Raw genomic sequence first — 24,531 nt, forward strand, 5'->3', positions numbered from 1 at the left:
ACCTATGTAAATCTCGTCAGAACTCTCTGTCTTACCGTTAGCCATTTCTACGACGAAGATTTCTTTTAGTGTTTGCGGTGATTGTTTAAGTAGGTGTTTGAATTTTTGGTTAACGAAGCTTCTTTCTGCCCCACTATCGAATAGGATACAAGCATAAGAGTTATCGAGAAGGAACGTACCCGTGACTACAGTGGGGTCTGCCACGGCCTCATTGTGGCCAATAACAAGTAGTCTTCCTGCTCCTCCCGCGTTTCCAGCTTTCAGACAGTTTCTTTTGAAATGTCATGTCTCGCCGCACCCATAGCAGGTCTGGCTTACTCCTGCACTAGGGACCTGGGAGATAGGTTTGGGTTGAGCTCTGCAAAACCGGGCGGTATGGCCCTTTCGGTCGCAGTTAGTGCAATGCATCTCACGGCAGGGGCCGTTATGATGGAAAGAGCACTTTGTGCACTTGGGTAAGTTAACTGCATATGTTTTGGCTGGTACAGGGGCAGCTGGAGTAGTGGTAGCATGGACAGCCACCGTCTGTTGGTTCTTGGAAGAGGATTGATTTGATTTGCCCCTCCTTCGGTCTCCACGCTTCCTTTTGTTGTCGGTCGCGTGGGTTGGTGTTGCGGTAGTGGTTGTAGTTGTTGATGGAGTAGAAGGAGGTTCATGATCGATGAGCCTTTAGGCCAATTCCTTGGCACTATCAAAGGTCGCAGGGTTTGAAGCTAGAACGTTTCCACGATACGGGGACACCAAACCCCAGATGTATCTCTCGATCTTTTTGTTTTCGGTGGGGACCATGTTTGGACATGGAGCCACCAGGTCGCAGAACCTGGCTGTATACGCCACTATGTCGGAACCTTGCATTTTAAGGTTCCAGAGTTCTTCCTCAAGCTTCTGAATTTCGCCCCTCGGCCAGTACTCCCTTGTCATAAGGTCCTTCAGTGTGTCCCAGCCCATGGGGTTAGCAGTTACCAGGGAGATTCATTTGACATGGCCATTCCACCATGTCAGGGCTCTTTGGGTGAAGGTGCAAGCAGCAAATTTTATCCTGCTTCCTTAGGACATAAGCACATCTCGAAGATGGCTTCTGTCCTTTCGATCCATTGGGATAGTGCAAGGATCCCTCCAGTCCCATTGAAGTATGTAGGTTTGCATCTGATGAAATCTTTATAGGTGCACTCCCGTTCACGCGGATGGATTTCACCTTGGCTGGAGTTTCTGCCAGTCCCCGTTCCACTAACACCACCAGAATTTACTTGAGCCATGGCGACGGTCACAGCTGCGGTTACCGCTGCTTGAAACATCACCGGATCGAACTGCGGTGGGGGTGGTGGTGGAGTTTGATTTGCATGCGTGTTTCTGGTTGGACGCTTGCGAGGCGGCATCTTTTACTGAAAATTCATAAAGATGACGATAATGGTAAGAATCGATTGTAGGTATGATGAGAGTGTCCCATGGACTAAATTGCCATAGTCCAAATACCAGATAGAATCATAACAATAGAGTAGGGAAATATAAAAGTTCAGGTTTTGCCATAGATTAGACAACTGCCAATATTACTGGTATTAATGATGTAACATTAGTTCAGGAAAAGTGACCTAACAGTAGGTCTTACATCAAACCGTAAAGGAAAATGTTGACAGCTTAGAAGTCTAGTTAGAGTGCTTTCAAGGTTAGGAATGTTTACAGATAAGTGCTCCACAGAGCATAGAAAGAAAAGGCTATTCCTTAATTCAAAAGTAAAGATGAATCGACATCTTCTACCGGCGACGGGTATCCCTTGGGCGAACTCTCAGGTCTGCCAGCTGACGTACAACTTCCTGAAGATGTCGTTCATGCGCTCTCTGACGTATACGGAGTTCCATGACTTCAGCTCGGGATGTAGTTAGTTGTTGCTGCAGAGTCTCACTGGTCCTCCTGGTCCAATCTACCGTCTGTTCGAGTTGACGAATACGGACTATGTTAAGGTTAGAGTTGGCGTCAATTTCCACTACTCGCTCGATGGCTGCATGGCCTTGCTCGACATTCCTAGCAATCCTTCGGACCATGACGGGCAGGACTCGGTCAGCTGATCTTCCCTCGCTTATATTGTAAAAGCTTCGGTCTCTATTGAAAGGTAAAGGCTGACCCTGCTCATCACTCCATCGATTCAAGATTGTTGCCCACATGGGAGTGGGACCTTGAAATGTCGGACGGGGGTTGGGGTTTGGAGCTACTGGGGGTAGGTTGTTGACTTTTAGTTCAGAGTCGGAGCTATCCGAAAAGCCTTCTGCGAGGTGGTCATCCAAAGGGATTGGGTGATCATCTTCCGGCTCATCATCAAGCCATCCTCCAATGCCTTGGTTTGGATAGTACAGATCGCCAGGGAGATGAAAGCCAGCAATGCTATCTACGCGAGAATGGGGAAAGAATAGTTAATAGACGTACTAATCTAACATACTTATAAGATGATCGTTATTAGTTGATCCAGTACTTGCATAGTGCATACCAATTACATGCAACCAAAACAGGATAGACCTTCGAATAAGTGACCCTAACTCTAAATCCACAACCAAACAAGGAACAGGAAGTAAAGCAAAGATCACAGATTCTAAGTCTATAGCGCCTTAGTCACATGTAACCTTGGTGTACCCACTTAGCAACTATTGTCCTACTAGTAACGACCTTTTTAGTTCTCACATATGTAATTCATAGTAATGCAGAATACTCCTATAATATTCTTGTTCTAATGCTCTTGTAGTAGTGTGGGTAAGTTTTTAGACTTGTTGCAACACCACAACCATTCTTAGGCACATGCTAGTCACTCCTCGGAAAATGTAGTTGATCAGGCTACATCCTCCCAGATTTGACTATATGTCTCCAAGCCTAATTGTGCTGTTCAACAATCTTAATACTTTTGTTCTGTTCTAGTATGATACTGACCTTTGTATGAATAGATGTATATATATATATATATATATATATATATATATATATATATATATATATATATATATATATATATATATATATATATACTTAGTTAAGTATCTTCTTATTTAAAAGTATATATTCTTGGTCAGAGTGCTTTAATCCCGATGTGTTTATAGTTCGTATATCTTTTATGGGTTGATATACTTGATTCACTATAAACAGTGCTCTGATACCAATCTGTCACACCCCAAAACCGAGAACCGCGGAAACGTTCTGGGGTGGAGGACGTCATGTACAGAATCATAACAATGCATAATAGTAAAGACAAGCAACATCATCCGTTGCATTAATATAATAATTGTAATACAAGCGTGTTCTGTACAATTTGCAAGACACCAAAAGTATAATCAAAATAAAAGATGAGTCTTGTATGTGCTCCATCTTCTCAAAAGCTTCATCTGTACCTGTCTACTGATGACCTGAGAATACAAGTTATTTTCAAAGCGAGAATCAGCATAAAGCTGGTGAGTTCATAAGTATTTAATGTCATTGCTTGTATACAAATGTTAGTAACAATGTAGTGTAGTAATCGGTTTCAAATGTTTGTAAATAGTATACTCCCTGGAAAAGCCCTATGTTTTCCAGTAAAAAGTAGTCTTCTACCAAGACCCGAGTGTTTGTATAATTGTCCTTTTGTAAATGTAAGGGTTTTTCTCTAGTAAAAACTATTAGTATAAAAATATAGTTTACTGAAACAAGTATGTGACCGAGTCACAAAGTAATGAAATACAGACTCCAGGTGGTACTGAATGAACAATACGCCTCGAAAAGTCTATAGTAGTAATATGTAGACTCCAGGCGGTACGCCTCGAAAAGTCTATTTTTGCCTTAAATCCTTATTTAGTTAATTTAAGGGTTGAATGTGAACTCGTATGTAACCATACTGATCGACGGCTGAATAACTGATGACCCTCCAGGTCACACGTAGTATGGTGACATTTTGTCACCCCTTGGCCTAGTCGGCTCGGACTGTAGCTAGCAGTCGGGATGTGGGAGTGTCTGTCCCGTATAGATCTATACACATAATACCCGCTCTCCCTCCAGGAGACTCTGGTTACACGGTGATAGCACAATGAAGTGTCGTATCGAGAAGTAGTATGTCACATTCTGTTTTAGTAATTAGTGTTTGTATAACGTATAGTATATTTTCTTGTATCGTGTATAGTATGTTCTCTTGTATAGTGTATAGTATGTTCTGTTATTTCATGTAGTACTTACGTAATGACTCATAATGTATTGACTCTTGTATGGATCGTTGTAGTAGTAGTAATGAGTAGTAATCCCTTAACTATACCTATTATAGTTAAATAGTAAGGTTGTTTGGATGCCTTTGTTACACAAAGGAAAATGAACTAATGTGAAAGCCTTTATATCCAACACATGTATATATGATATATAACTAAGAATTCAACGACATTCGGACAAATAACAAGATACCCTAAGTCCACAACCAAACAAGGAACTGGAAATAAGGTGAGATATCAGTCCTAAGTCCTTCAAGTCTTACTTATATAAATATACTAGTGTAGAGGATTTGAAAATATTACAAGTATAAAAGAGTTTGAAAACAGTTTTAGTATCAAAAGAGTTATATAAAAAGGTTTGAAAGCCTCAAAATCCATAAGTTTGATCGCATATGGAAAGTAGTAAGAAATCTTTCTGTTTATTCTAGTTATTAGGGCACAAAAGGACTCACCATTGGAGTTTACGGTCCTTGGACCACCCTTGGGAGTTTACGGTCGTAAACACTTGGGTTTACGATCATAAACCAATGAGTTTACGGCCGTAAACTCATGGTTACTCCAACCATTTTGTGTTTTGGTGTTTCTAGTTCATGCATGCAAGGTTCTTGTCTTTTATCCAAGCTGTAGAAGGTGTTACGGGAATCTGAACACCACTTGGTGGTGTTTACGGTTCAAGGATATCCCTTGACCGTAAACACATATGATCTTGGGGATTTTGAAGTTCATTCCATGGATTAGCAAGCACACTAAGAAAGTAACTAGTTAGGAAGAGTGTACTTACTTATAAGAAGCTTGTGAGAGTGTTTAGGGCCCAAGAACACTAGTGTGTGTTCTTGGTGTTCTTGGTGGTTTGAAGAACACTTGAAGATCTAAGTAAAAATCAAGAATCCATGGATGAAATGATGTATAAACACTAGATTAAGTGTTGTATGAACGAATCTAGGAAGGAAAACACTTACATTTTGGCGGATTTGAAGAAGTGTGTGATGATACTTGAGAGAAAAGTGGTGGGTGTACTTGAGGTGGAAAGTGTAAAGTGAGGGAATAGTGGGTAAACTCATGCTATATGCATGAGTTCTTGGAAAAATGGTGTTTACGGCCCAAACTCCTCTTGTTTGGCCGCAAACACCTTGCTAAGGTGTTGTTTGTTTTGTTTGTTACACACCACTCATAACGACACTTCCTTTTATTTATCCGTTTGACAAAAATAAAATAAAACACTCAAACGGACTTAAATCCGGCCAAAAATGTACTGAAATGGTTTTTACTATTATTTGAAGTGTTTGACTGTAGAGATTATACAAATGAAAATTTCGGGTTGTCACAATCCCCAACATGAAACTCCAAAGGTTTCCGTCTCTTGTCCGCGTAGCTCTTTTGTCGGTCTTGCGAAGCCTTCATTCGTTCTCGAGTCTGGACGATCTTTTCGGTTGTTTCCCTGATGATCTCCGGGCCAGTGAGTGCGCTGTTAGGGACTTGTCCTTTGGCTAGTTACGTATCTCCCACCTCAGCCCAGCACAGGGGTGACCTGCACTTACGGCCATAGAGGGCTTCGAACGGAGAAACTTTGATGCTAGTATGATAGCTATTATTGTAGGAAAACTCAATAAGAGGCAGATGAGTATCCCAAGCTTTTCCAAAGTCTATCACGCAAGGACTTAGCATGTCCTCTAACGTCTGAATGGTTCTTTCACTCTGACCGTCAGTCTGTGGGTGGTAAGTTGTACTCATGTCCAGCCTAGTTCCCATAGCTTTCTGTAGTGACTGCCAGAATCGTGACGTGAACCTACTATCTCTGTCGGAGATAATGGATATCGGTACTCCGTGAAGGCGCACTATTTCTCTAATGTAGATCCTTGTCAACTTCTCCATTTTGTCTGTTTCCTTTATTGGTAGGAAGTGTGCGGATTTGGTCAATCTGTCGACGATTACCCAGATGGTGTCAAGTCCACCCGTGGTCTTAGGTAACTTGGTAATGAAATCCATCGTAATCCGCTCCCACTTCCACTCGGATATCGCTGGCTGTCGTAGTAGTCCCGAGGGCTTTTGATATTCTACCTTAACCTTGGCGCAAGTCAGGCACTTGCCCACAAAGGTGGCTATTTCGGCTTTCATGTGCGGCCACCAATATAACTTCTTGAGGTCTAAGTACATCTTGTCTGAGCCGGGGTGCACGGAGTAGCGAGTTTTATGAGCTTCATTCATGACAACGTCCCTGAATCCACCAAATTTTAGTGTCCAGATCCGGTTCATGAGACAACGTACTCCGTCATCCCTGACGTCAAGATTTTTGTCCATTCCTCTCAATGCTTCGCCCGTCACCTTTTCTGGCTTCAGGGCTCCTTCCTGAGCTTCCTTGATTTGTGCGAACAGGTGTGAGTGGATGGTCGTGGTTAATGCCTTTACTCGGCGGCCCGAGTACTCCTTTCTGCTTAAAGCGTCTGCAACCATGTTGGCCTTTCCGGGGTGATAGCGAATCTCGCATTCGTAATCGTTTAGTAATTCCACCCATCGCCTTTGTCTCATGTTGAGTTCCTTCTGATTGAGGATATGCTGGAGGCTTTTGTGATCGGTGAAGATGGTGCACTTAGTGCCGTAAAGGTAATGCCTCCAGATTTTTTAGGGCGAAAACTACTGCTCCTAATTCAAGGTCGTGCGTCGTGTAGTTTACCTCATGCGTCTTAAGTTGTCTTGAGGCGTAGGCAATGACCTTTCCTCGTTGCATTAACACACACCCTAGACCTTGGTTTGAAGCATCGCAGTAAACCACAAAGTCTTCGGTTCCATCTGGTAGGGACAAGATCGGAGCACTGCATAGAGTTCGTTTTAGTGTTTGGAATGCAGCCACTTGCTTATCTCCCCAGACGAATGTCACTCCTTTTTGGGTCAGGGTGGTGAGTGGTTTCGTGATTTTGGAGAAGTTTTGAATGAACCTTCGATACTAACCGGCGAGTCCTAAAAATTGTTGGATCTCTGTGGGTGTTCTTGGTGCTGCCCAACTTTCAATCGCCTTGATCTTTGAAGGGTCCACATGAATTCCTTCCTTACTGACTACATGTCCGAGGAAATTCACCTCTCGAATCCAGAACTCACACTTTGAGAACTTTGCGTACAGTCTCTGCGCCCTCAGTGTCTCTAGGACTTAACGTAAATGTTGGCTGTGTTCTTCCTTACTTCGGGAGTAGACTAGTATATCATCGATGAAAACAATCAGGAACTTGTCTAAGTAAGGTCGACATACTCGGTTCATCAGATCCATAAATGTTGCGGGTGCATTGGTTAAGCCGAAAGGCATCACTACAAATTCGTAGTGACCATAGCGCGTTCTGAAAGCTGTCTTGGGAATATCCTCCTCTTGAACTCGTAGCTGATGGTACCCAGATCTAAGGTCAATCTTCGAGAAGAAACTCGCTCCTTGTAGTTGGTCGAAGAGGTCATCGATTTGAGGCAAAGGATATCGGTTTTTGATGGTGAGTTTGTTTAATTCACGATAGTCAATGCACATGCGGAATGATCCGTCCTTCTTCTTGACGAACAAAACCGGTGCTCCCCATGGCGAGAAGCTTGGTCTAATGAAGCCTTTGCTCAGTAGTTCGTTCAGTTGACTGGACAGTTCCTGCATTTCGGCTGGGGCTAGACGATATGGCGATTTGGCTACGGGGGTAGCTCTGGGAATTAAGTCGATTCAGAATTCGACTTGTCGAGGAGGGGGCACTCCTGGAAGGTCTTCCGGGAATACATCGGGTAAATTGCAGACCTCCGGAATGTCCTTGATGTCTTTCATTCCTTGACTCTTATTTACGACGTGGGCTAGGAAGGCGTGGCACTCCTTGCGGAGATACTTTCGAGCCTTGAGACAGGAGATGATCTGAAAGTTTGAGCTAGGTTTGTCGCCATAGACGATTAGAGTTTCACCAATTGGCAGATTAAGGCGAACAGCCTTTTCGTGACATAGGATTTCAGCATGATGAGGGCATAACCAATCCATGCCAATGATAACATCAAAACTTTTTATGGTGACTGACATAAGGTCTATTTGGAAGGAATGATTGTTTAAGGTGAGGGTACACCCGATGTAAATGTCGTTAGTGTTCTCTGTTTTTCCGTTAGCCATTTCTACGGTGAATGTGTCTTTTAGTGTTTGTGGTGTTTGATTAAGCAAGCGTTTAAATTGGTGGCTCACGAAGCTTTTCTCCGCGCCACTATCGAAAAGAATGCATGCGTATGTATTGTTGAGGAGGAACGTACCGGTAACCACAGTTGGATCTGCGATGGCTTCCTCATGACCTATCGCCAGAACTCTGCCCATTTCGCCGGGGTTGGGGTTTCTTGCCTTCGGGCAGTTACGTTTGAGGTGTCCTGCTTCTCCACATCCATAGCAGGTTCGGCTTGCTCCGGCGTTGGCAGCTTGTGCGTTTGGTTGGACTGGAGTTCTACAGAATCGGGTGGTATGCCCCTTCTTGTTACAGTTGGTGCAATGCATTTCACGGCATGCACTGTCACACCCCGCTAAAGCGGAAACGCAAGATATGACAGCGATAACGGTTTCATTGCAAAAGATAAAGATACATACCATAGCAATATTCAAAAGTTTACAACCCATAGCTTAATAGAAACAAGTACAAGTTTTTCCAAAATAACATTGTTCAAAATATAACTTCATAAATAACTTCAACACGATGCAGCTTGCTCTATGATGATGAATCTTTATATCCACTTACTAATTATTTCCTGAAAAAGCATGTAAAACGAGCGTCAACTATGAAAATAGTTGGTGAGTTCACAAGTTTATAAAATCAAGATTTGGAATAAGGCTTTTCATAAATACAAGTACATTGCTTTAATGAGAAACAAAGTTGATTGCTATTATTGATAACAAGTTTATTGCTATAACGAGAAACGAGTTTGTATGTGTATGAGCAAACAATGAGTCTCAACCAAACCTATGACTGAAGCCCTATCAAGATCTATGCTTATCGTTCCATAGATGAATATGGTATCATGCACTCCAGCAATAGGGCGAGTGAGGAGTTGTCAATTCCTAATAGCGCTATCCATAATGACCATTGGCTCAAAGAGTTAATGGTTAGAGATAAGGGAAGGGCCTTAGTACGATAAGTTCTCATGTTCCGTGTTGCATAGACATACATAGAGAGACATAGCAATAAAATAGCAATCATGTTTGATACAAATCAATTTAAATACAACATTCAAATAATAGTTTTTCGGGACATGCTTTTCCACCCCAAAACATAAAAACTGAAAATAGGGGAGTGCGAGAATACTCACAATGTTTCGAGTAGGTACAAGTGGTGCCTCGGAATACACCAACGCCTTACTACCGGGATCCTACGACATCAAACACACACTAGTGAGTTTCCATGTCGAAATCTAATGCTAATATACTAAACTCTACATATAGAGAAATGCCAAATATATGTTCTAATATTGGTTTTATATTAATTGGTTACAATTTTTCTGAAATGGTGAAATTCTATAACTCATGTGATTAAGACAATTTTGGATATTAATTTTTCAGATTTAGTAATATTAATTTAGGGTATTTCAACACATTTAAAGGTGTTTTAAACTCCTAAAAATGTAAAATATTATCAAACAGTTTCCAAAAATTGTCAAACCTTGTATTTTCATTCTAAATACAGTAGAGGTCTTCCATAAAATTTCCCTTGAATTTTTTATATGACTAACTATTTTTCTAAATTTTTAAGCCTTCATAACAACATAAATTCATTAAAAATAGTATTAAAATCATAAAAATTCCCAAACTTTTTATAATACTGCCATTAGACATACTTGAGCTGGGAAAAATATAAAAATGGATTTCTAAACTGTTTAACCCAATTTTATTAATTTTTGTGCATTTATTCTAATAAAAATTGAAATAAATAGAAAACAGTTTCCAAAATTACCCAAACTTTTTCTATTACTGTTATTAAGCATTATTAAACTAGAAAAAATATAAAAATTGATTTCCAACTGTTTAACCCAAATTTTATGATTTTTGAGCATTTATTCTAATAAAAATTGAAATAAATAGAAAACAGTTTCTAAAATTACCCAAAATTTTTGTAACACTGTTATTATACATATAGAAACTGTGAAAAATATAAAAGATATTTTTCAGTTGGTCTTTCTATTTTTCTTTGTTTTATCCTCTTAAATAATCATTAATTGGAGAATAAATAATAAACAGTTAAAGTAAAATACCAAAAAATTTTGTAACATCATTTACAGTGTAAATAACATGGGAAAAATACCAAAGGTGGTTTTCATATTGTATAATCCGATTTTGTGTATTTAAGTGTATTTAATTTTAGAAAATAGGAGAAAAATAGTATACAGTAGAGGAAAATCCTCAACATTTTTTTGTAACCTCCTAATGCACAACATGATGTTCTGGTACATTTTCATGAATTTTGGATAATCAGAACTATTTTTCCTATTTTTAGGCCATTATAATTACCAAAAATTGGGAAAAATAGAAAGGCATGATGAAAAATTCTGAAATTATTTTTCTGAGTCTCCCACCTCTGGTAAGAGCTGCGAAAATTGTTAGATACAATTTTCAAACTCTCTAAGGTGGTTTTGCGATTTATTGGAACCAAACAAAAAGAAAATCAAAAGTCATACTAAACAGAAACATAAATCGATGAAACTTAATGAGAAGTCATTATTCACCGTAGGGGTCATCCACGAATTTATTCAGGATTTATAGACCTCTGGAAGTATTTTATGTGATTTATGCCCTTGTTTTCTTGTAACAATTTTAATAAATCAAGGAAATGATAAAAACTCTTGGGATTTTCCAGATGTTCATATTACCTTAATGGGAATCTGGGAAATTTTTTATTTTGAACAAAAAAGAACTTTTAGATATTTTTATAGACAAAATCATTTACATGCACTATTAACAATGTACTTTGATCATCAAGCTCTTTAGCTTGGTGTTCATCACATGCATCACGGTTTGAAGACCATGCATGGAGATATGTTTGTCATAGTGATGTTTTTAAAGGAAATACTTGAATGCATAAGGTGTATGAGCCTTTAAAACTTGTAAAAATCCGAACTTTAGTGTTTGACATAGGTTTTGCTCCTTGGATTTCACCATTAAACAACATGCATGTTGTTCTTGGGTGAAACCCTACCACCATCATCATCAAACTCAACATTCATGAACATGTTGATGAATGTACATAAAGAATGGTGTAGAAGGAAGAGAAGTACAAGAAAACCCTTTAAAACAAGAAGGAAAAGTAAGGGAAAATGAAGGATTTTCGTGAATACCTTGAAGAACAACCATATGAAGATTTGAGTGTGGAGAGGTGTTCTTGGCTGATGATTTTCGTGGGTTTGGAGAGAGGAAGAGAGAGTTTGAGTGTTGTAAAGAGTGGAGTGTGAGAGAGTGTGAAGGGGAAGTTGAAGTGTAAGAGAGGGATAAAATGATTAAGATTTTTGGGGAAAAGAGAGCATGGGAGAGAGTATGGACGAAATTAATGAGTATAAGAGAGGTCCACTCTCTCCTAATTCACATTTATATAATTTCCCCTTAATTTTTATAAAACCCCAACTTTTATAAAAAGGCTTCTTTATTTAATTCTTGATTTATTAAAAATCTTTGTTTTTAACTAATAAATTATGATTAATGTTTGATAATTAAATTTTTATGTCTTTCATTATATCCCATAATTTGATTATTTAAATTTGATATTAGGAGGTTCAAAACAAATCATATAGAGTTTTTATGTTTTAAAGTTTATAAATTTGGATTTTTGGGCTCTTTAGAGTTTTTGGAACATTGTTTGATATTCACCATCATATTGGAATGAAATTAGAATATTTTAATTTATTTTTAGGGTTTTATACCCTTTTTCAATTGTAACAAAGTTTGGAGTTTATTCTAATTCGGATATCGGCATTTCCTATAGTAGCTAAACAACTTACTAGAATCGTAAGAGTCAAGTATATTAGTCCTAGATTTTAGTTGGATCCTAGTTCATGTAAGATTTTGACCTAATTTATACTACTAGGCCATGGCATGTTGTGCATGTATGGTTTTTATAAAAAGATGCATGAGTCCGAGAATGACCTGAATTTGACAGTTGTCACATGCACCGTTGTGGTGGTAGTTGCATTTGTTGCACTTGGGTAAGTTTCTGGCGTATTGCCTTATTGGAGTAGGGTTGGTAGGGGTCGTGGCAGCGTGCACAGCAACCACTTGTTGCTTCTTGGCTGAGTCTTGAGCAGGGTGGCCCTTCTTCTTATCACATAACTTCCTCTTGTTGTTTCCCCCTTTTTCTTGCTCGGAGGTGGTCGTTATAGTGCCATGACTAGCGTTATAGTCGAAGAGTTGTTGTGCCAGTTCCTTGGCACTGTCGAAAGTGGTTGGCTTTGAGGCCAACACGTGTCCTTGGAGTTGTTGAGATAGTCCCCATACATATGTTTCCACCTTCTTGCTTTCAGTAGGAACCATCCCGGGACACAGCATGGCTAGATCGCTGAACCTTGAGGTGTACGACAGGATGTCCGAGCCTGAAATTTTAAGACACCAAAATTCTTCTTCCAGCTTCTGTATCTCACCCCTGGGGCAGTACTCCTTCATTAACATGGTTTTTTCAAATCTTCCCATGTTATAGCATTAGCCACCGGGAGTGTTAGTGCCTTGACGTGACCCTTCCACCAGGTGAGGGCTCTTTCGGAGAATGTGCATGAAGCAAATTTGACCTTGCTTGCTTCAGGGCATACGCATATTTCAAAAATGGTCTTGGTTTTCTCGAACCATTGTAGCAACGCTATGACACCTCCGCTTCCGTTGAAGGTTTTGGGCATGGCGTTTGAAAAGTCTTTGTAGGTACACTCTCTCGAGCGTCCCTGGCCGTCCCCGTTATTAGAACTTGAGGCACCACTGCCTGTACCTCCTGAATTATTGGGGTTGATTTGGGCTATCACGGATGCCACTTCAGCCGCCACCGTAGCCTGGAACATGCCTGGGTCGAACTGAGGAGGTGGTGGTGGGGGTGGTGCAGTTTCAGCTGCGTCGTCGCACCTAGGGTTTCTACGAGGTGGCATTTTCTGCCAAAATCAAGAATGGAAAGACAATAAGTCTTTGATACAAGTCGAGTGTTAAACTAAACATTATTAGTTCTTTGTATGCATCATGATTCCGACTTGTAAGAATGTTGTAAGAATGCATTCATACAAGAAGTCTATAAACAATGAAATATAGACTTTATGAATTTCGGTAGTATTGAGTCTTATGCAATGTCTGTGATAGTATCCACACCGGACCCAACCTACAATCAGTTGATGTATAATATTCACATGTAATTAAGATTAAATAAACTTTCGAATCTGATGGGTGCCCTGGGCCCATAACCAAACAAGGAACATGATCCAAGGGGGAACCATCATTTCTAGGTCAACATGGCCCTAATTACATACAACTTCGATTTTATACCTCAGGCGATCATAGGTTGGTCACCAATAAATTTTTATCTGAAAATAGCCCATGTTATGAAATTGGAGTAGTGTTAATAAACTAAATAGCGTGCCAATATCATTGATATAACTTAGTATACAATACTTGGGAAAATTTGACCCTACTAGGGGTCTATGCTACATCAATGTACGGAAAACTTTTGGCCGCCTAACTGATCCCGGAAGTGTAAACACTTAAATCACGAGATTAAACTTAAAATACTAGAAAGTAATATTTATCCGCAAAACTAAATTAAACTGGGGTGAATAGTGCAAGCACTACTTGTAGTGGTTGAAGTTCTGAGGATCACGAAGTGTAGACACAAGGTTCCTTATCTCGGCCCTGGATTCCGCCGCTTGGCGCTCTGCTTCAGCTAGATGTCCCTCTAGGGTGGCTCGGTGCTCTCGGAGTTCTTGCACTTCGGTTCGGGTTGCAGCCATTTCCCGTCGAAGAAGCTCGGTACGGTCTCGAGTCCGATCGTGGTCGTCGTCTAATCGGCGAATGCGAACGGAGATGACTTGGCTGGTAGCACCAACTTCCATGAGATGTTGGGTGTTAACTCTTGTTTTCTCTTCGTGACGTGCGACACGGTGAATTATGACACGGACAGCTCGGTCGGCTGACCCTCCTCTACTGAGATCGTAGAAGCCTCGTTGCATGCCATAGGGAGGTCGTTGACCTTGTTCTCGGCTCCATCGATGTATTGTTTCGGCCCATCGGGGCGTCGGGCCCTAGAAGTGTCGCGGAGGATTAGGGGCAGGGTGTGGATTGTAAACTTCGGGTTCGGAGTCGGTTCGATCTGAGTCTTCTTCCTCTTCACCGTCTACGGATTCTTCTTCTTCCATGGGTTCTTCATCCTCCATGAGTTACTCTTCGGAATCTTCCTCTGGGTCTTCCACAATCCAACCGGCATTCCCTTGGTTGGGAAAGTAGGGGTCACCTGGCAAATGAAATCCTGCCATCGTACCTGTACGAGAATGGGGGTAAGGAGGAATGTCACGAGAAACTTTGGGAACAAGAAGTTGTGATTACGACTTTTTGTGTTAAAACACTCCTATAGTATTTTTAAGTTTGATTCTTGGAATTTTTGGTAAGTTGCAGACTTGTTGCTCACCATGATCCTTCTTCGGCATACGTTGGTCCTATCTTGGCTGAATATAGTCGATCAGGCTATATTCATCCAAGATTTGACTACATACCCCGAAGCTGGACCATGGTGTCCAACTTGTCTTGATACTTTTATGTTATTGCCATTATGATACTGAATGTGTGATTGTGCGAATACTTTTATGAAAACATAAATTCCTATTTTTAAAGTATTTTTTTTGAAAAGCTACGTCAGAGAATTTTTGTCCCGTTGTATTTATAGTTTGTATATCTTCCGTGGTTCGATATACTTAGTTCACTATAAACCTGGCTCTGATACCAATCTGTCACACCCCCAAACCAGAACGGCGGAAACGTTCGGGGGCGGATGACGTCATGCTCAGTATCATAACCATAGTGAAGAAAGTAAAACACAACCATCATAGATATAATTTAAAGGATTACATTGTTTCCAAAATACATGTTCCAAAAATTACATGTTTCCAATTAAATTAGATATGATGACAAAATGTAGCAAAAGAATCTACGCCTTAGCGTCTTGACTTCAGAAATCTTGCAGTTACCTGTATTACTGATTAACTGAGAATACAAGTTGTTTTGAAAAGAGAGTATTAGCATAAAGCTGGTGAGTTCGTAAGTATTTTATAAAATAAATGTTGTTTCCTTAACGTTTGTTACACGTTTGTTTCCAGAAGATCCAATATTTTCTAAAAGATTTGTTGTAAACTAAATTGAAACAAGGCCTAGTAGGTGTAAGTAAGTCGTCATACTTATGCGTGAGTTTTATATTTAAATAAAGTGGTTTTGCGATTTATTGGAACCAAACAAAAAGAAAATCAAAAGTCATACTAAACAGAAACATAAATCGATGAAACTTAATGAGAAGTCATTATTCACCATAGGGGTCATCCACGAATTTATCCAGGATTTATAGACCTCTGGAAGTATTTTATGTGATTTATGCCCTTGTTTTCTTGTAACAATTTTAATAAATCAAGGAAATGATAAAAACTCTTGGGATTTTCCAGATGTTCATATTACCTTAATGGGAATCTGGGAAATTTTTTATTTTGAACAATAAAGAACTTTTAGATATTTTTATAGACAAAATCATTTACATGCACTATTAACAATGTACTTTGATCATCAAGCTCTTTAGCTTGGTGTTCATCACATGCATCACGGTTTGAAGACCATTCATGGAGATATGTTTGTCATAGTGATGTTTTTAAAGGAAATACTTGAATGCATAAGGTGTATGAGCCTTTAAAGCTTGTAAAAATCTGAACTTTAGTGTTTGACATAGGTTTTGGTCCTTGGATTTCACCATTAAACAACATGCATGTTGTTCTTGGGTGAAACCCTACCACCATCATCATCAAACTCGACATTCATGAACATGTTGATGAATGTTCATAAAGAATGGTGTAGAAGGAAGAGAAGTACAAGAAAACCCTTTAAAACAAGAAGGAAAAGTAAGGGAAAATGAAGGATTTTCATGAATACCTTGAAGAACAACCTTAGAAGATGAAGATTTGTGTGTGGAGAGGTGTTCTTGGCTGATGATTTTCGTGGGTTTGGAGAGAGGAAGAGAGAGTTTGAGTGTTGTAAAGAGTGTGAGAGAGTGTGAAGGGGAAGTTGAACTGTAAGAGAGGGATAAAATGATTAAGATTTTTGGGGAAAAGAGAGCATGGGAGAGAGTATGGACGAAATTTATGAGTATAAGAGAGGTCCTCTCTCTCCTAATTCACATTTATATAAAACCCCAACTTTTATAAAAAGGCTTCTTTATTTAATTCTTGATTTATTAAAAATCTTTGTTTTTAACTAATAAATTATGATTAATGTTTGATAATTAAATTTTTATGTCTTTCATTATATCCCATAATTTGATTATTTAAATTTGATATTAGGAGGTTCAAAACAAATCATATAGAGTTTTTAAGTTTTAAAGTTTATAAATTTGGATTTTTGGGCTACTTAGAGTTTTTGGAACATTGTTTGATAATCACCATCATATTGGAATGAAATTAGAATATTTTAATTTATTTTTAGGGTTTTATACCCTTTTTCAATTGTAACAAAGTTTGGAGTTTATTCTAATTCGGATATCGGCGTTTCCTACAGTAGCTAAACAACTTACTAGAATCGTAAGAGTCAAGTATATTAGTCCTAGATTTTAATTGGATCCTAGTTCATGTAAGATTTTGACCTAATTTATACTACTAGGCCATGGCATGTTGTGCATGTATGGTTTTTATAAAAAGATGCATGAGTCCGAGAATGACCTGAATTTGACAGTTGTCACAGTATCCCCCACTCAAAAAGAATTTCGTCCCGAAATTCATTTTATGTCATCGTTTGTCATCGCATGGGAAAAGTTGTGGATACTTTTCCTTCATGAAGTCCTCACGCTCCCAGGTGTACTCCGGCCCGCGTTTTGAGTTCCATCGAACTCTCACAATCAGAATCTTACTCCGCTTAAGTTGTTTCACCTCTCTGTCAAGGATTTCTATCGGTTCCTCAACAAAGGTTAGCTTATCATTGATCCTAATTTCTTCCAGAGGTACTATCAATGCTTCGTCGGTTAAACATTTCTTAAGATTGGAGACGTGGAATGTGTCGTGAATGGCGCTTAACTCTTGGCGTAATCGGAGTTTATATGCCACCGGACCAATCCTTTCAATGATCTCGAAGGGTCCAACATATCTCGGGCTTACTTTTCCTTTCTTACCAAAACGTACAAGCCCTTTCCAAGGCGACACCTTTAGAAGTACCTTGTCTCCAACTTGGAATTCTAATGGTTTTCGACGATTATCCGCATAACTTTTTTGACGATCTCTGGCGGCTTTAAGCCTATCTTTGATGATAGCAATCTTGTCGGTTGTTTCTTGGATAAGGTCGAGTCTAGTCAATTGTCTGTCTCCGATTTCTGTCCAACACAATGGAGAACGACACTTGCGTCCACACAATGCTTCGTATGGGGCACATTGGATACTCGTGTGGTAACTGTTATTGTAGGAAAACTCAATTAGAGGCAAATGAGTATCCCAATTTCCTTTGAACTCAATGACACACGCTCGTAGCATGTCTTCCAATGTTTGTATTGTTCTCTCTGTTTGCCCATCTGTCTGAGGGTGGTAAGCTGTGCTCAAATTTATCTTGGTTCCTAGTGCCTTCTGTAACATCCACCAAAATCGTGATGTAAACCGACTATCTCTATCAGAAATGATAGATAGGGGTACACCATGCAGAGAAACAATTTTGTCGATGTAGATTTGGGCCAATTTTTCCATCTTGAAGTCTTCCCGAATGGGGAGAAAGTGAGCAGATTTCGTCAGTCGATCCACTATGACCCAAATTGAGTCATGACCTTTAGCAGTTCTAGGAAGTTTGGTAACGAAATCCATGGATATCTGCTCCCATTTCCATTGGGGAATTTCAGGTTGTTGCAATGAGCCGGATGGTTTTTGATGTTCAGCTTTGACTATTGAGCAAGTTAAACACTTCCCAACATATAAGGCAATATCCCTTTTCATTCCAGGCCACCAATAGTACTCTTTAAGATCCTTGTACAATTTATCCACTCCAGGGTGGATTGAGTATTTAGATCGATGAGACTCCTCTAGTACCATGTCTCTCAGATCGTTAACCCTTGGAATCCAGACCCTGTCCTTAAAATAACGAACTCCATCAGGTTTGGTTTCAAATCTCACTTCCAAACCATGTAAGGTTTCGCCTGGAAGATGTTCCTTGAATAGCGCTTTCTCCTGGGCATCAATGATTTGAGATTTCAAGCTTGTCTGAATTACCATTCCCAAAGCTCTCACACGGGAAGGTTTCACTCTTTCTTTCATACTTAGAGCGTCGGCTACTGTTGGATTAATGTATAAGTCCATAACTATAATTGGTAAGACTTGACCCGACCCGGCATGGTCCATTTGGGTTGCATGGCATCACGCATTTGGATAGACTATAATGAGAGAAATAACACTTAAGGTTGGTTAATATATTATAAGTTCTAATATATTAATAAGGTTATTTAATTAGTATTGATCAAGAGTTAATTTGGAATTAATTAAGTGATCAAAAGGAGACTAATTAAATATATGGGTTGATTGTGTAAATCATTCATTCTTATATATGTGGGCTTGTGATCCAAGATTCCTTATGTTGGACTAAGTCCATGGGGTGACCCATGGATACTCCATGGAGGTTAAAATCCATGGAGCATAAGGAATGGGTAAAGTTATGAGTTACATGGTGTAACCCTAATAGCCACCATATAAAAGAATCTCATGGCTCAAGAAATCGTGCACTAATGTGTGAGTGTGAGGGCTAGACGATTTCAAGGAGTGTTCAAGTTTCTCTCAAGTTATTCCAAGTGTATTTGGTGTTGTGTGAACCATTTGAGGTGTCACACTTGGGGCACTAGGCACTCAAGCTTCATGAAGACATTCTACATCAAAGAGGTATGTATTCTATCTTGTTATATTTATTATTTTGTATGCTAGATTAGGATAATACCTTGGATGTTCATAATTGTATGTATAATAGAGAAAACATAGATCCAAGGTATTTAGGGTTGCATGTACACTTAGGAGTGTTAGAATGCTCATAACCCAACAGTGGTATCAGAGCCTAGGCTTGTTTTCTTGTTATACTTGCAAAAGTAGCTGAAAAATCGAGTTGGATGCATATATTCGATTGTTTTGGCTGGAATTGGACTAGGAACATTACCCTAAGATGTTTTTGTAAACTTGTTTTTCATGTGGTAATGTTCATGCTAATCCAATTTCTAAGATAATTGTCATAATTTCAAGATTTGTATTAGTTTGTATGTTCATGCTAATTTCTTGAAGATTGATGATTTGAATTATCTTGTTCTTATGAGGTTCTTAGATTAATAGAAAAGTTGTGTGAAATAGTTGTTTTCAATCCATTTTAATCTAAGAGTTGATTCCAAAGTGTGTTTTTGTAACTTGTCCTCAAGTTATATGAAAAGTCACATTTAAGAATAATAAAACTCATAAAAGTTGGCAAAGGTTACAAAATGAAGAGTCTAGTTCTAATTAAATGGTTTTATGACTCCATAACTTGTCCTCAAGTTATGGAGGTTCAAGAGTCTCTTCATTAAATTAGAAAAAAAAGTGTAACCTTAATTAGTTCCATAAGTTACAATAAAAAAAAAGTTATTTTTTTTTATTAATTAGTTTAAAGTCTTCCATAACATGTCCTCAAGTTATGGAACTTGAAGAGTTTTTTTTTTTTTTTTTTTTTTTAATTAAAACTACTTTAAACTCATAAGTTATGGAATTAATTAGTTTTGAATAGTTTCAAAACTTGCCCTCAAGTTTTGGAATTTGAAAAGTTTTCACTTATGAATACTTTAATTCCAAGTTAGCCCTTAGATTTTTAAAAGTTAAAATTCAACCCTTATACTTTATAATATTATAAGTTAATAATATTTATATATATGTATAAGAGTAAAGTCAGTCTTACCGTTAGTAGGCCTCATTCACGAAGTCGGTCTATAAGGGGGGTATAAGGTTACTGCCTATAAAATGGCAGTTTAATGGGTGTCCACTCTCACCCACCGCTTCCTTGACTAGTGGAGGGTCGTTAGCCCAACGGGTAGGACAAGGACTATAATTCTCCTTTCATTAAAAGTATTAATGATAAATACTAAGTAACTAAACTCTTATTAATACCCAATCTTAGTTACTTAGGAAAATGTGAATTTGGTGCTAACCCATGAAATTACACTTTGCACTTTGCTTAAGTCGTTAGTGGAGCGTGTGTGGTTAACCGGCACACTAACCTGGACTTAACAAGGTAGGCAAAGGGTAACTTAATATTTATCATAGTATCGGTGGAGCGTGTGTGGTTAACCGGCACACTGATTAAGGGGTAAATATTAAGGGTACCAAGTATATTTGCATGGTTATTCACACCTTGTTTTGTGATCCTCGGCATCCCAGTCACAAAACCTGAAGGGCACACTCGAGATTGAAACATGCCTTTGAACAGTTCAATAAATCTCAAAGATCTAGGACTTTCAAATCCAATTAAAACCTAATAAATTATTTCATTTTTCATGGTGGAAATTGGTGAATCGTCATTCACCTACCTTCAAATATTTTATAGCTTGGATTACGGCATCCCTCTTCTAAGTTATAAAATACTTTGTTGGGTCCTAGCCTTAATATTTCATATTGGGTGTCATATTAAGGACTTTAAATCAACTATCTTGAATATCTCCCAAAAAGATGTCTGGTCTAGACATTTATGATCTTCCCAAATCTCTTGAAACAAGCTTTCCTAAATGAAGATGATGTCCCATGGATATCATACTTCTTTCACCTCCTCCAATTATTCTTCCTAACCCACAAGTTCCTAAAAAGTTTAAGGTCACTCAAGCCCTATTGGCAAGGCAAGGTCTAGGTGTGATCACATCTTGGAGATGTAGTCACATATTGACAAGCCGGGAGAGTTGGGTGTCAAAGTCTTGAGAAAGTTGGTGGCTCAACTACTTTCTAAGTCACATAGTGAGTTCTTTTGGGAATCCTATGAAACAGACTAAGACAAGACCCTTAATGATCTTATCTATTTGCTAAGATCAACTTCCTAAAACGCTATGGACATTGACAATGATGACATTGGATATCCAGTAAAGCTCTCTCTTCCCAATGGAAAGGGATCGGTCATAGTCAACTCGGTTGACCCAATGGTAAAGAGAGAGGCGAAGTCTGAGATAGTCCCATTATCAAGGGTCCATAGGTAACTATTGCCAAAGGAAGGGGCATTGGTTACGAAGCTGCCAAATTTACCTAAGGATGTTAAAGTCAATAAGTTTGGCTCTACTTCAGGTATAGTCCATTGTCTAACTCTATTAAGTACATGCTGATTCTGATCGCGAAGATGGATTTCAATCGCATGGTTCGGTGATCAGAATTTTGGGCTATTACTTAAGAGTTATGATATTTATATTGCTTAGGAATAGATAACAACAAGGTTTTCATATGGATTGTAAGGATAAGTTTTTCCTCAAAGTTTTAAAATAAAAGAAAAAGGTTTTGATTTTATTTATTTTAAGTATCCTTACAATGGCATATGTGAAAAGTTGTTGCTTATAAGATTCCATTAATAGCAATATTGGAAAAATGGATTTGATTCTTTCGGTTGTGGTAGTGTCTAATATTACCAAATAAGGAAAGATTCTCATCACCCAAGGTTCAATTGGACCGAAACTTGGAATCATGCAAGTTGTATAGTATGATGAATGAGAACTTTCAGCTTGGAAAATTAAGACTAATTCCTTAAGTGAATAAGGAAAGGACTAAGGGATCGAGTACACATTCTTGTGCACTGGTCAAGTCCACCACAAAAGATCAAGAAGACTATTTGTCATGATTTACTTAAGTTCAGTAAATATGGTTATACTTATAAGTTTAAGTATAAGTCTGTAGCATTGGAGAAGTTTCAATGTGAGACAGAACGAATAAGAAGAATCAAAGTATGGCAGAAAGATAAAAGTTTCTCAAATCTGAAAAGATGGGAGAGTACTTTAGTATCATGTTTATGATCATCTTAATGATTAAGATACCATATCACAATTGGTCCTCTAAAGTCATCTTAGTGCATTCTTATGACTAAGAAGAGGAGTCATGAATTGTTGAAATGGTTAAATCAAAAAGATGAGTCATACTTCGTTCCAAAACAATTCTTAGAGTCATACTCCAAGATTGTAACTTGAGTGACATATCTTAAAGAGGGTTTGTTAACACTAGTCAAATGTAAGAGTAAAAGGTTATGTACTCTTGTACATTTGAAATTGGTAAGTTGTGATGTTTTGAATAAAACAGAGACCAACTTAGGCCAATTGTGTAAAGTGTTAGTCTTGATAAAGAATCTGCACTATCTCTTGAATATTTGACAAGGGAGTCTTATATGTCAAGAGGGCAGTGGGAGTCTTAAAGCTCTTGAAAGTTTCAAGACTTAATCAAGAATAAAACCTAAAGTCCTTCACTAGCACACGACTTGAGGTTTATAACCTATCGTGTTGAAATTTTTGTGCCTATTCAAGTTGGCTTTGCGTAGGAGTTCTGAGAGTTCTTAATTGGTTGCACAACTACTTGGAAGCAATGGCAGGCACCTGAGCTGCGAAATGGCAAGAATTTAAGATTGCACAAGTTTAATCAATATGAGTTTGGATTTGTCACTAACCTTGTCTTGTGATTATGGTTTTGACAAATTCACATGGATAAGAACACATACACTATTAAATCTAAGTGTCATAAGGTTTCTCTCCGATTCATGAAAATGATGGTGAGGAAACACTTTCACTAAGTAGATTTTAGCTAGATAGCAATTGTGATATTGGCCTTCTCAAAGTCGTTAGTGGAGCGTGTGTGGTTTACCGGCACACTAACATGGACTTGTGAGAAGTGGCAAAGGTCTAAACAATTGAGACTATGATTACGGCATCCCTTTTCATAGTTCTAAAATTGTTTAGACACACATGTGAGCTATCTAAGAGAGGTGTATGATTTTGATAAAGTTTTATCAAAACAATCTTGTATCAGAAATCTGAACTTTGGTAAGAAAGTCAGCTGATTTCTGAGTACATGTCAAAGCTAGTGGGAGCATAAGTGTTATGCTAATAATCATCATGTTAGTGGGAGCATGATAATTATTGTTAGTGTTGCAAGTTAGCAATGTTAATTATAGAAAACAAAAGTTTCAATTCGTGTGGCTGCAGGGATTGAAAAAGTTGTTTTGCTATAATTAAGGGAGAGGAAATTATACTTCATTTTAATTCTAAAAGCTTAGATTGAGATTTTAATCATATTTAATCAAGGATATATATATGAATTTCATGTTGGAATGGCTCAACATAAGGAAATTCTATATATGGGTCCATTATTTGCGTTCTAAAATTCGATTATGATTACGGCATCCCTTTTCATAATCTGAATTTTGAGAACTTGGCAAATTGAAATGGAAATATTATAGCAAAAGACTGGTTTAGTCTTTATGTGAGACATCATGAATTGTGTCCCATATGCTTCGGATATAGGATCGATTACATGTGCTATATTCATCCTTTCTAAAATTTTCCAAATGCCTAGGGCATTATGAAGGGAAAAGGTCTAGAATTGGATATGACTAAAATGATTAAGCAATTGTCGAGGACAATATAAGGTTTACCAAAGATTGGTTGCTCAAGGACAGTTGGAAGTATAATGTTAATTCTGGAAGGACCATATTGACATAATCTGTAAGGAGGCAACTCTTGTTCAGAAGTGATAGTCAAAATGGAATATGGAAATGTTTCAAAGTTAGAAATTATTCAATCTGTGTAAGATTAGGAAACTTAATGAAAGAAGGATGTTTCCAAGGAGCTGATCTCCTTTGGAATGCTCTGTAATGATTGTTGTCAAGTCTTTCTGACTTCGTGCATAATCATTAAGAGGATCAATGCATATAAGTTTAGAATCTAACAGATTTCAGTAAATGGCATCAATTTGGAATTCTTGCATTTGCAGTAAGGATTTGGGACTGTGAAAAGAGGATCATTGGAGTGATGTTCAATTGATCTATTTTACAAAGTAAAGATCATAGACAAACATAGTATACATACTTGGTGTATAGCATGACTAGTGTTTAGAAAACATAGTGTACATGCTTGGAGCATGGGACAACTATTGTTTTAAA

Source organism: Lactuca virosa, chromosome 3 (genome assembly GCF_052849685.1).
Source record: "Lactuca virosa cultivar CGN04683 chromosome 3, Lactuca_virosa_CGN04683_v6, whole genome shotgun sequence".
Classification (NCBI taxonomy): Eukaryota; Viridiplantae; Streptophyta; class Magnoliopsida; order Asterales; family Asteraceae; genus Lactuca; species Lactuca virosa.